Raw genomic sequence first — 13067 nt, forward strand, 5'->3', positions numbered from 1 at the left:
GGCTGCCAGGGCGACTCATATCCAACTTGCCATTGACCCTGTTCTCTTTACTGTTGAAATCACTTCTTGAAGGTGTCAGTCTCTTTGCTCTTGTGGTATTCTGGAGCAAAGGGTGAGTGTGTGTTATAGGTTTGAAAAAGAGATGTTGGAATTTTTTCCCAGTGTCGGTCACCCCCCCATCCGTTTCTCTGGGATGGGGGAGGCAGAAGGGGGACGGAGTGGGTCCGCACACACAGGGCAGTGCGGGGGTGGGGGGGAGGTTCCCTTTAAAAGCCAGCCAGCACGACACCTCGGAAACGCCTTTGGCTGGAGGACTTGTTGTTTGCCGTCCGACAGAGGGAGAGCCACTCTTGGTTTTTCGGCTGCCCCCTCCTCTTTCCTCCTGAGGAGAAGTTTTTTGATTTTTCTTTCTCCCTTTTTTTTTTCTCGCCAGACACCGTGTGGAGAATGACTGGGAGAGAGACCGATTATCTCGGAGGGAGGTGTTCTGCCCTGGACCGTGACAAATTTCCCACAGCGACTGCCTGAGTACTGCACCGTAGCCCTGTGCCTGAGGGAAAAAGGGACTCTTTCCTGGCTGGCTGCGACATCACCGGCTGCTCAGGTGGCTGCCGGGGACAGTTCACCCTCAGCCCCCCCTCGTTTGCTGCGGGCTTCTTTCCCCCCTGGGGAATTAGGACTTTGTTTAGTTTCTTTTGAAAGTTTTGGTTGTGCCATTGTTGTTTATTCGGGTTTGTTAGTAAAGAGCCCTTATCTTCCTTTTCCACACTGTCACCTGAAGCCTTTTAATTTCAAAGTTGTAATCTTGTTAAACTAAGACAATATGTCATCATATCCCTGTCATCATATCACAGTTATCATATTAGTATGGCCAATCTTTGCGAGCGAAGATTTGGGAAAGGTCATTACCCTTCCAGCCTGTGCAGTGGATTTTTTAGGTGAGACACAGTGTGCGCTGAACTGAACCCACCCTTTAATCCTGAGGTTCATCTGCCGAGGCTGAGCGAGCTCGGACGGTGGCAGCGAGGTCCTCAGGACGTAGGTTTGTTTAGAGTGACCTTCTCTTGGATGGATGGCCTTACAGGGCTGACGAGCTCCATCTGCCCGGGGGAGTTTCCCTGACCGGGAATCGAACCCGGGCTCTGGTGGTGAGAGCGCCGCATCCTAACCACTAGACCACCAGGGGGCCCCAGAGTTATCATATAACTGTGATTTTATATTTCAAGTAGAACAGGATAAAAATACAGACTTTTGGATCTCATATTAAGCAGAAGAGGAGGAACAGATTTTAGTTACTGATGTTTATGGTCTTGAAAGACTTTAAATATACTTTTTTTTGCTGTTCAGGGGTTCAGAAGGAGGGGTGTCATTATTTGGGCTGGATGAATTCTCAAATCACGGTAAGGAAACTCATGTTTCTTTAAGAGTCTTTTGGTTGTCTTTTGTTATAGATTCACGAATAGGCTGAGTAGTTGTATTTGGAACCAAAATTAGACTTCCACCAGTGGAAAAGCAACTGGCTGACAAGGCAGTGATCATCTTAATCCTGGGCCTCTCACTTCAGTGACTTCCTAAAATGAAGATCCAGGAAGGTCGCATGACACTTGAATGTAATCTGGTTTGATTAAATCTGATGACAGCCAAATTGTCATGTTGTTCCAATTTAGGCAGGTGAAGAAAATTAAGGTCTTTCTTCTTTTGACTTCGCTTTGAGTGACTCTTGCCAACACACAAGGTATTAATGTTGGAAGTGTGGAACTTCAGAGTGGATGAATTAGAGCTCACACAAAAGGAAGACACAATTTAATAAGTTTGTCAAGGACAAAAAGAACAAAAGAGAAGGCAGACTGTCTTTGTAATGCTACCAAGTCATTGTCTAAGAAAGCTGAAGTTCTCAGATCTTTCAGAGAGACTGGTGTTAGAGACACTTCTTTTAACTTTGCAGCATCTGCAGTATGAATTAGTCCTACCAATAAATAATTAATACAATAGCTTTAGCGAGAATGCATGATCAATTGTGACTGGTGAACTCTTCCTCAATTATTAGAAGAGAGACAACTGCATGTTCATAATTTTCAGTTTAATTTTCGATTAAAATCTGTAGCCTTTGATGACTTAATAGATGTTATGAGATGTTTTGAGACATCTGTTTGATAACAATTTTCGATAAATGTTTCACACGATTATAACAAACAACCTGCTTCAGAATGTTGAACAAGCCTGGAGGAGCCAGAGGGTTGACTCAATCCCTCCATCAAGGCAATTATATTGAGAACATATCTATAAAAGGAAGAAAAGAAGTTCTGTATACTTTATAAGAAAGTGTATTTCAAAAATATTTAATTTTATGGGTGTTTAGCATGGATTCTCCTGGCACTATTACTGATCTGAGATGACCTGGAAACAGATGCACTGAAAGGTTAGCTGTGAGCAGTACAAACTGAATGCAGTGTTTCACTGAGCTGACTGGAAAGGCTTGGTTGTGGTGCACTGTGGTTTATTGCTGCAGTGATGCATAATTCGACTAGGAAAAGACAGAGATAATATGTCTACCTATAAATGTCTATGCAATGTAGAAAATACCTGACCTTTAGCACTTTCTTTGTCCATGTTATAAGCAGCTCAGAATGCATATGTTATATATCATAGAGTAACTGGCAACTGTTTGGGAACTTTCTTAAGTGGTAGAATATTCTTGACATTTTAGAGAAATACTGCTGCCTACTGTCATATCTTAGGATGCCTGTGGAAGTATCTGCAATCTAGGACAAAACTTCAGTTTCAAAAATCAGAAAAGGCTGGATCAATGGTTTAATATTTGTGCTTGCCCTAGTGTTATAGGTTAGAAATCCAGGAGAATTTTTCTTCCCCCTGCCCCCACTGTAGGAAAGACGAAGTTTGAATGGAAAGAGAGGCGATTAGCGTTACAAAGGGTCTAGCCAGCCAAACTGCATTCCTAACGAATGGCCCATCGGAGGCTGGGAGAAGGTAGAGAGGAGTTTTTGGGGGGTTGCTGGCACTCCTCAAAGGGGGGAGATCAGACTGTGGAGTTCTCTCTCTGGGACGGAGATGGGGGCCTTGCATTCGTGCTTTTGGAGAGAAGGCCTGGAGGCCGGGCTTTCTGGCTTCCCACCCTGGTGAGCCCTGACTGCTGGCCTCGACTTGCAGGCAGGCTGTCTTTGTCTCCATCCCGGACCTGCTGCGTTCTCATCAGAGAGTTTTTGTGCTCACCGGGAGAAGAAAGGAGGAGCCTTGGGACACTGTCATCTGAGGACAACAATGAGTTTTGTGGGGGTGCACTGTTTTCCTTTCCTCTTTTCTTCCATTGGGGGAAGGGTTCTCGTTTTCTTTTTGGCTCCTCCCACAACCCCAGACCTCCCCAGACCCCTCCCCTCATGGTGACCGCCAGAGCCCGACAGCGCCCCCTGCAGGCCAACACCGAGCACTGCAGGCTCTGCTCCTCCAGTGACCCAACAGCGCCCCCTGCCGGCCGGGATTGGAACTGCGCTAAGGACAGAGAAGTGTTCATTCAGACTTTTTCTTTTGTTTGAAGGGGACTTTTGGGTACAGGACTATTGTCTAGGTTTTTTTGTGTTCTGTTGCTGTTCTTGCCAACATACATATATCTTTTAATAAAGGGTTGTTTTTTTCTTCTGTTTTTTCCACATTTCCTTGATTAAAGCCCCTTAATTTTGAATTTACAATTGCTGAGAGAGAGGTGTTTGGTTTGTCTCATAACTCATCTTCTTTAGCAAACATTCCAGTCTCTTCAAACTGAGACACCTAGCCATATTGCTTTTTGTTGTACAGTAGGATAAAATCAGTTACTAAAGACAAAGCTTTCATGTAGTTGTATGTTTCATGCACTTTTATCAGCAATGTTTCTATGTAGTTTTTTATAATAGATATCATTAGTATGAGAGTTTGTAATGAAATATTGCTATGTGCTCTGTATTTTTGTGGTTACAAAATGTTTCAATAGCACATAAATAGCCAGAGACATCATCTTAGGGGCCTTGCTAAACATTTATCAGACCTATTTGACTTGAAAGGAATGTTCACCCCTTTGAGTCTGTGAATAAAGAGATAACCGAACAGACATAGATCTTAACACAAGGTGAGTTAGAATCCCCTCATCACCTGTAGTTGATACTCTTTAGCTGGCATGAATCTTTTATAAAGCAAGTACAAAGCAGACGCATCACAGAAAATTCAGGGGGAAATACTTCGGGCAGAGGTTTTACATATCAATTCATTATTTCTGTGAAACTGGGAATTATTCTCTACCAAAAGACAAAGATTAATACAGTACTGCAGAGAAGCTTCAGACCAAATTACAAACCTGGATGGACCTTCATCTGGATTGTTGTGTGCCTGGCCTTCAAGTTCCAGAGCCTTATACCTATTGTATAAGGACACCTGAGCAGGTGATTAGGCTGGGAAGAGATTTGCCTGGCACCTGGAATATAGATCTAGTTCCATTGCTCCCCATGGGTGTCCTTCTGCCTGATGGTGAGGCAGTAGGAGATACAGGATGACAGAAGAGATGGTGTATCAATCCTTACCCTTTTATTATTGCTAAAGTTCACTTTCAATGTGCAAACATATTAAAGACATATTGAGGCTGCTAAACTCCTGTGATGGAAAGCAATGATAGCTGCCAAAGTCAAATAAATGCTTTTGCTATGCTTGAATGAATATAGCTTTTATTCAAGAAGCAAAATCATAGTTTGTTTTTTGAATTTATAAATAGTTGATGTGTAAAGGAAAGAAAATGATTTGGACTGTTGCAGCTAACATTTTATTATCATGTGCAGAGGAGACATGAACAGAAGAGTCAGGAAGTTTTAAAAGAAAACTTTTTTTACTTAGAAATATTAAAAGGACCAAGACTACTTTCCCCTGGTCCTGCTGCAGGATTCATTCTAGGCCTTTTTTCAATCCATACTGGCAGAAATTATAACATTGACTCTTTAAAAAAGATATATTTTTCCTGAATTGTTTGCTTATAGGTATGTTAATAAAAACAGTATTAGCGGCTCCCACTGCATTCAGGTTTTTTCTTCAAGATATTTTGAGTCTGACTGCTGTCAGGCAGATTTTGAAATCTTCCTGCTCCTCAGTAGCCCTCTTTGCAGGCTGACATGTGGCTCATTGCCTGCAATCCCTAGGAACATCCCTGCCTGGCATCTCTGCCACTGCTGCTTCCAGTTCCAGAGCTCCGGGAGCTGCTACATAGCCAGGGTCCATTCCCTTCAGAGAGGCATTCCAAAGACTTGCTTTTCACTGCAAGTTTTAATGTATAAATACCTCCACAAAACTGAATTGCAGTTATTCATGTTGTTTTATTCATGTTTTCTTTTCCAGACGTAATTCCATCCATTAAGAAAGAATTCAATGCTTTAAGAACAGATAATTATATTTGAGTTCTTAACCCTCTCATTCTCCAGCTGTTGTTGTACTGTGACTGTCTTAGGACGAGAGAGACTGTTTTTTTCAGGTTGTTATACCAACATTATGTACTTCAGAGCTGACATATCTTTGTCTTTGGAGACAACAGATTTCAGTGCTATTACTGGAAGGTTTTTTTGATCCATTTTTCAAACATTAAGTACATTAGTGAGACAAAATACGGATTCACACAGAACCATAGAAGAGTAACCTAAATAGAGTGTGATAGACATCTTCACTTAAAGTGAAAATCGAAATCAGTAAATAAGTAAAAAAGATATTTTTGAGATCTGGATTGCTTTGGTATGTGATAACTCGAAATGGTTTTACACAAAGAAGCTTTAAATTGATCTGACCTTTGAAAAAATAAGCTGCCTAACATGTCTTGTGTTATTAACAGCACATAACAAAAAACTACAGAAGGAGCACTGAGTAATACTGGAGCAGGGAAAGAAATTCAGTAGGGAGAGTTTATAAATCAATGTCATGAGTGTAAACTTGAACTCACAGTCAGAGTATTGCAGAAAAAAAGGACAACAGTCAGGCTCTGGAAAGAAAAATAAGCAGGAAGCTCTTCCACATTCTAACCACATTCTTATGTTCTCTCCAAAAGAGCTTAAGACATGAAGCATTTCCAGAATCTGTATGTTTTGTGTCACCACAAATGTAAGAAAAAGCGTGGAAGGAGACCTAAGTTCAAAGGTAGAATGAGGTATGTTTCATTTCTAGACAGGATTTAGTAGAGTCACATGGTAACAGGTATTTTTTCATGGAAACAGGTTTTTTCACTTCGGCTGGTCCACCTCTGCTCTTCCTCATCATAAGCCACAAGAATGTAATGCGTGATTAGTTTCTTCATATGTGAAAAGAGGTGTTCTTTTTCTGAGCTGTATTATAGCTTGCCTGGTCACCTAGCATCCAATTTAGCAAAGCAAGCAAAGCCCTTCTTACTGTGTTAGAATTCTAAATGATAACTAGTACGTTGTCTGTACTAGTTGTGACATTCCCCCAGCTGGAAGGCAACTCTGTACTGATGCTCTGAAGCACCACGAGCCACAGATAGTTCTCTGCCTGCTTAACCTGATGCCTGACTCAGTGAGGGAATGACTTCTTTCATCCAGTTTCTGAATTGGCATCATGTAAGAACTTAGAGAGAAAATGCTTTGGACATTTAGGATTTTTAGGAATATCCTAAATAAAGTGATAATTTATTTTGATTTATCAGTGAAGTTCCCATCATTACAGGAACCAAGATGAAGAGATCTACTTGTTTTCCTTTGGGCTAGACTGATGCAAGCACTTTTAATTTCCTATTAATCTGTTCTTTAATATCGCTGATGAGGTATAAAAGTCCAATCTAGATAAATTAAGCTTAATTAGACAGCCAAGATCCTAAATCTTGAGTCCATCTGTGGTCTAAATATGCTGAAATATACAGTGTCACTTAGGGATTTCATCAATCTTCTTTTTCTTGTATGAGCTTTTTGTCCTTTGTATCCCTTCCCAGTTGCTTACAAAAAGACAAGTCTTCAAAGTGCGGGTTTTTTTAACCTTCCTCAGGGTTCTTCTTGAAAATAGAGAAAGGCTCAGATGAAAACATCTCATAACCTCTTCCCAAGCAGGATAATTCATTAATGCCATCTCAAAAAGATATCTTGCAGAGCTATTTTTATGGAATTAATGTTAGCAGAACTAAGAAAAATATGCAGAACTGACAACATTTTATGTAGATTCTCAGCTTTCTCAATATAGTGTTCTAATTCTTTAGTTTTAAAGAATTTCAAGTTTTATATTTAAAAAAATTTAAATTTTAATGATTCTGTTGCCTTATGATATTATTCTTTAATCTAGTTAGTGAAAACACCTAATAAACTTCTGTTTTGTTTTTTCATTTGGAGGAAAAAAAGCACTTATTGTGTGTCAAAAAAAAAGCACTTATTGTGTGTCAAAATCAGTATTCTTATCTGTAATAATAATGACAATAATGACAAACACTTTGAAACATTAAGAAAAAATCTTTTATGACAAGATTTTATAAGAGAACTCTCTTTTATGAGAGAGCTGCCTTTGGTTTACCATTTGCCTTTGTTCTTGATGCCAGCTGTCTCCATAACAGGCAAAATAAATGCACAACAGCTGAGACAGAGTGGCTTATGGTCCTTCTGCAATAGTTATTTAGAAAGGGAGATAAATACTGAGAAAAAACCACCAAAGCAGGTATTTGGTAACTAAGACTAAACAAATTGCAGGTCAGTCCAAAATACCCATGTAAGTTTTTGTTTGACATTTTACCTCCATTCTTTTCTTGTTCAAAGTGTTCTAGGCAGTCAAGTAGTAATCCCAGAAATGCTGACATATGTCATATGAAGGAATTGATAAACTGTCTTTAGTGCCATTACACAGATACATTTGTATTAGTGCTCTACTTGATCTAGGGAGATATTTATCTAAATTACAGTATTATTCTTATTTATTGTCCTCGGGTTTGAATCACAGTGGGGGTCCCTAGGTTTTCAAAATTGTTTGTGTAGGATCAAGTTAAACCAGAAGATGCATGAAGTTAATATGCCCCCTTTAGTAGCAAGCATTCATTCAACAAAGTTGAAAATAAAAGTATAATGCAGAAAATTAATCACTTGCACCATTTCAGTCCTCTTCTGCTAGTGCTCTGTACCACCTGCTAATTTTGACATGGTCAGTCCTTCATTTTTCTTTGATTCTTGTCCATTGTCTCTGAAGAAGATGACTGTAGCTTTGAAGAGTAGGAGGAGAGAAACATAGTTCAGTATTGATTATAAACTGCTTCGTCATTTGCACCAAAGGAACATACCAGGAGCATGCTCAAATGATCTGCCAGCTCCTCCTCTTAAACAAGAATGTGTAGAAATAACCATTTCTTTTGGTGAGGTGAGACTTAAAATGGATGATTTCTTTGTTTGATTTTTTACTGAAAATCGTAAGTATCTGCAGGTCACTTAATTTGGAAACAGAGAATCTTAACTTTGGACCAGACAAATAGAAAAAACATTGCAGCATAAAATAAATTAGCCTATATTTGATTAAAAACACTCTAAAGTGCACTCTAAAGAGAAAGAGATTGTAGATTTGTGGGCAAAAATTTCCTACTGAGTTAAACATTAAGAGAATTTTCACTAAAAAGTAAGTCTCAATCTCTTTTCTGTGTGATTTATTTTTTAAAATCAGAAACCCAAACCAAGTGACTCTGTACTTAGTGACTCCAAATTAATGAAGACCTTTCTGACATTTCAGGTAATTCAGAGAAGAGCTCTACTGATTCAAAGAAATCCTTAAATAATATGTATAAAGCACACTTTTATTACAGCCGGGGAGATGCAGGGCGTTTTGACCCCCGTGTGTGTCCGCTGAGAAAAGAAACACAACAGCTTTTTATACAGTGAGTTTCAAAATTTTCTATCATATACACTCTTTAAGAAGTCTGCCTTATCTAAACAGAGGTTTGGTTGCCTAACTCTTATTCTTATTGTTATAGAGTGGTAACATAAGTTTTATCAGTTCAAACAGCTTAGGTCGTCCGTCCCCCCCTCTCCCCCCCTCCCCCTTCTGTCTCCCTTGCAGTGCTATGTGCTAAGAGGCTTTTCTGCTTTCCCTGACAGTTCCTTTTGTTTGCGTAAGCTAGCTTTATCTTAATTGCCTACAATTTGGGCAGCAACCTTCTTTCAAGAGGTTACAATTTTGCAAAGTCACGCTAACATAGCTGAATTTTTATTTTATTTTGTCTTGTCTTTATTTCACTAGTAGTGACTTCAGTAGTTTATTTTTCAGACCACCAATCAGACAGCCAAGAGAGTGGACCTATGCAAAAAATAGTATTGCTTACTGCTATACTCTGTCACAAGTATCAAGTACAAGGACAGCAATACTTTCAGTCTCAAATGATTAATCAGTGCAAATCCGATTTTAGTGGACAACAGCTTCATTTTCCATTTCATTGAGATCAACCTTGTTTTTGCAAACTAAATCTCATCTTTTTGTAGTACAGAAACACTATTCACTGCAGTTTACTTGCACTTTAGTCCCCCAAACCAATTTTCCACACCTCATTGATACAAATAATGAGAGGTAAAAGTATGTCTTTGGTATGCAATAGTAATTATTTAGGCTTTTTGATAACTTTTTTAAAAAAAAGAGCATATTAGTTTTCCTGTCTTATCACAGAGACAATTCAAAGAATCTATGAATAATGTAGGTATTGTTTGAGTGGGAATGAATCTCTATTCAGGTTATTGAATTTTGATGCATTTTTATTTAAAAATAGAAAGTTTCACAATAATTTAACAAAATAAATTGAGCAGCATAGCAAATGAAGTCTATTTTTTAAATAATATTTGTTAAAGACACATTAAAGTACATTCAGTTTAACTTACTTTATCCTTATAGTATTTAAACATAATTTTTATACTGTCTACTCATAGACAATTAGAAAATGAGGTTCATGCCATTTGGAAGATGAACTACCTGTTTCAAACTTTATATTGTTAGATATTTTTTCAACATATGTTTGTAATCATATAATGCTGTTATCATCATGTCCCAAATATTTGCAGACATGGGAATCTGCAATTTTAATTGATTCTTTAACTTCAGCCATAATGTATCCATTCTTAATTTTGTTTGTTTGTTTGCTTCTGAGTGTTTTTTTATAAACCACCAGTCTGCAGATACTGGATGAATTTGTTCCGTAATTGCCACTTATAAGTATTTGGCATAGATCACGTAGGTGAAAAAATTAAAGAGAGTGCTTAAACAGAGGAAGCGTGGAGCCAAGTAATTTATTAATTTCTGTTGAAGAATGGTGTTGGCTTATTTCCACAGAGGATATGACTTTTCCTTTCAAGTCTTAAATTTGTATTTTAAGAAGCCTTTGTAGCCATACAGTAGTGACAGCTGTTACATAACCCTCATCATGACCTACCTTAAAGTGCATTGGAAAAACGGCTTTAATGGACCTCCATCACTGCCTCAGTGACTTTTGAGACCAGAAAGAAAATTACAGTAAAGGGAATTTCCATTATCTTCTTCTCTTGTAGTGTGCCATTATATTAAATAACATGCTTGGGAGATAATAACGCTTAAAACCACAGCCTAGCACTAGCATAAAGCCACTGCATCTCCTCTACTGTTCTCCTCCTAAAGAAAATCAGATTGCCTACAGTGATCAGGGGACAAAAAGAGAAATGTTTATGGCATGAAACAACTGTCTTAGTGCAAAAGTGATGCTGTTTGTTCCTTTGCTCCACAAACACCAGTGCTGATTGAGGGAGACCTTTTCTTTCTCTGTTCAAGTTAAAACCAAATATTTTAGCTTAACTCACCAACATCCATTTCACTGACCATTTTTACTGGGCACTAGAAAACATAACAAAAAAAGTGCCAGACAAGACCTTGATAGGCAGAGGAAAAAAATATTTTGGTTACCTTTTTTACTTCAGGAATGATAATCCTGTAGTCAATGCTGTTAAAAGTGCATGGAGGACTGTATCACAACTGCAGGCATCCTGCCCATGATCAATAATAGTTTCTTGGAAGCATATAAACCAGAGCATTTAATCCAGAGCAAGTCACTCCAGTGACTGAGCAATCACTTTGTGCAAGAAAGATTTAGAAATGTCCTGTTAATTTTTCCATGTATTTACATTTGAGAAATGAGAACGTTTTATAGCCCTGAAATTCAGATAACTTAGTTTATCACCTTATCTATATGGTAGTAAATTTTAATTAATTGCAATGGCTGTCCCTTTCCATTTATCTCCATAAGTTTGCATCTATCATTTTTTCTGTCATTATTATGTAGTCCTACATCAATTTTGCTCAGCCAAATCTCACCCATTCTGAATTACTTGGAAGCAGAATGCTCTGTAAACTTTTTTTTTTTCACATTTTCAGATAATTTATAAATAAAAAAGGAACACAAAGACTGCACTAAAGACTTAATTTTTTAATATTTTTCAAGTACAGAGCTACCCTGTTAAATATTAGAAAAAAACCACTCTGTGGAGGACGAGATGACGGAGTGGCAAAGATTCCAGAGATGGAGAGAAGTGTATGGAAACTGAAAGAAGACATGATTGAACCGATTTTAAGGCTTTGGAATATTCATTGAATTGTTAATGCATGCATATACTGATGTACCACATTTGTTTCTATTGCCCGGGCATGTTCTGACTTGTTCACCCCCTGTTCTCCTGCTCCTCCCTCTTACTGGCTGAAATTTGCCACACTGTGGAGTGAGCTACCAGTTGTCTCCATGTTCCTCCCACCCTTCCTAGTTTATCCTTTGATTCATTCTCTCACCTATCAATGCCATACTCCACCCATTTTTCCAGCACCTTCCCCCTGAGACCCTATAAAAGCCCACACCCTCCTTTAATAAAGTTGCGATAGCCTCAGACCTTCCACCTTGCAAAGATCCCTTATTGGTTGTCGTCGTCACCATCCAAACCCGGGCAGTGGCACACTCCATAGATATTTTAGTTCTATTGTATCATATCACATCTTAAATTTCTCTAATAGATTCAGGGTAGATTGTGCAAATGGGTCATTCTTACTTACACAGTGACTCTCCCAAAAGTCTGAACCTGTGTCGATACTGATTTATGACGACTGCTTTTTCTCTGTAACAGCTTGTGGTGGGGGCAAAATAGTTTTCCCCCTGCAGTTATAAAATGGTAAAACCCCAGGGGGTGGTGACCCTGGAAGTTTTGAAGTTTTAACCAATGAGTGCTTCTGCAAAATATAACCATACCACAAGCAAATGGAAAAGAAGGTTAGTTGTAGTTTGGTAGTAGAAGTGGTAGCCATGTTCTGACACCACGAGGAAAGGGGTTCGGAGCCCCTTGGGGCCTCTGCGGTCCCCCAGCCCCTGGCTGGGGGGGGGCTACAGGGACTTGGAACAGTGTAATGTTGGGCTAAGTACCTGTGGCTCAAAGCTAAAAAAGTTTTCTCCACCGTGAGTAGCAGAAGCAGGGGCAGCATCCAGAGACTGTGGCTAAGAGCCAAGAGATAACTGAAGGAACAGTAAACAGCATGCAGCCAAGGAAGACTCAGAGTTGCTCGAGCCGAGATAGAAAGCTGGCAGAAGAGAGAAGTAGTTGGGGTAAGGACTGAATAAAAACCCCAAACTCCCTTTGAGACCCCTCCTAGAAAGGAGGAAGATTATGGACTCTTACTTGAAAGAGCCTTAGAGTGTTACAGCACTGCAGAAAGGAGCTAAAAAGCTCCGAGAAGAATGCGGAGGGGGGTGACCTTGGCCCCCCTGCTGCTTGATGGCAGAGCACAGGAGCTCTGCAAAGGGACTTGAATTCCCTCAAGATAAGGACCGTCACGGAGACCCCTGAGCTTCGTGATATGACGTAGTGAAGCGACCCTAGTCCTAGTGAACACAACCTACGGAAGAAGACCCTTGCTTGAAACAAGTGGCCGAGGGGGCTTGGATTCTCCCCTCGTGTGTGCTGGCAGAGATCCAGCTGCTGCATGAGAAGAGGATAGATGACTACCGCCCTAGAGAAACTGCTGCTCTGAGACTGGAAAGGATCTTTCCTTCTTTCCTCCTGGACTTCTATTTGGAGGGGAGAAGA

The sequence above is a fragment of the Manacus vitellinus genome, unplaced genomic scaffold, assembly GCF_001715985.3.
Source record: "Manacus vitellinus isolate BGI_N305 unplaced genomic scaffold, ASM171598v3 scaffold_23_pilon, whole genome shotgun sequence".
NCBI classification, from domain to species: domain Eukaryota; kingdom Metazoa; phylum Chordata; class Aves; order Passeriformes; family Pipridae; genus Manacus; species Manacus vitellinus.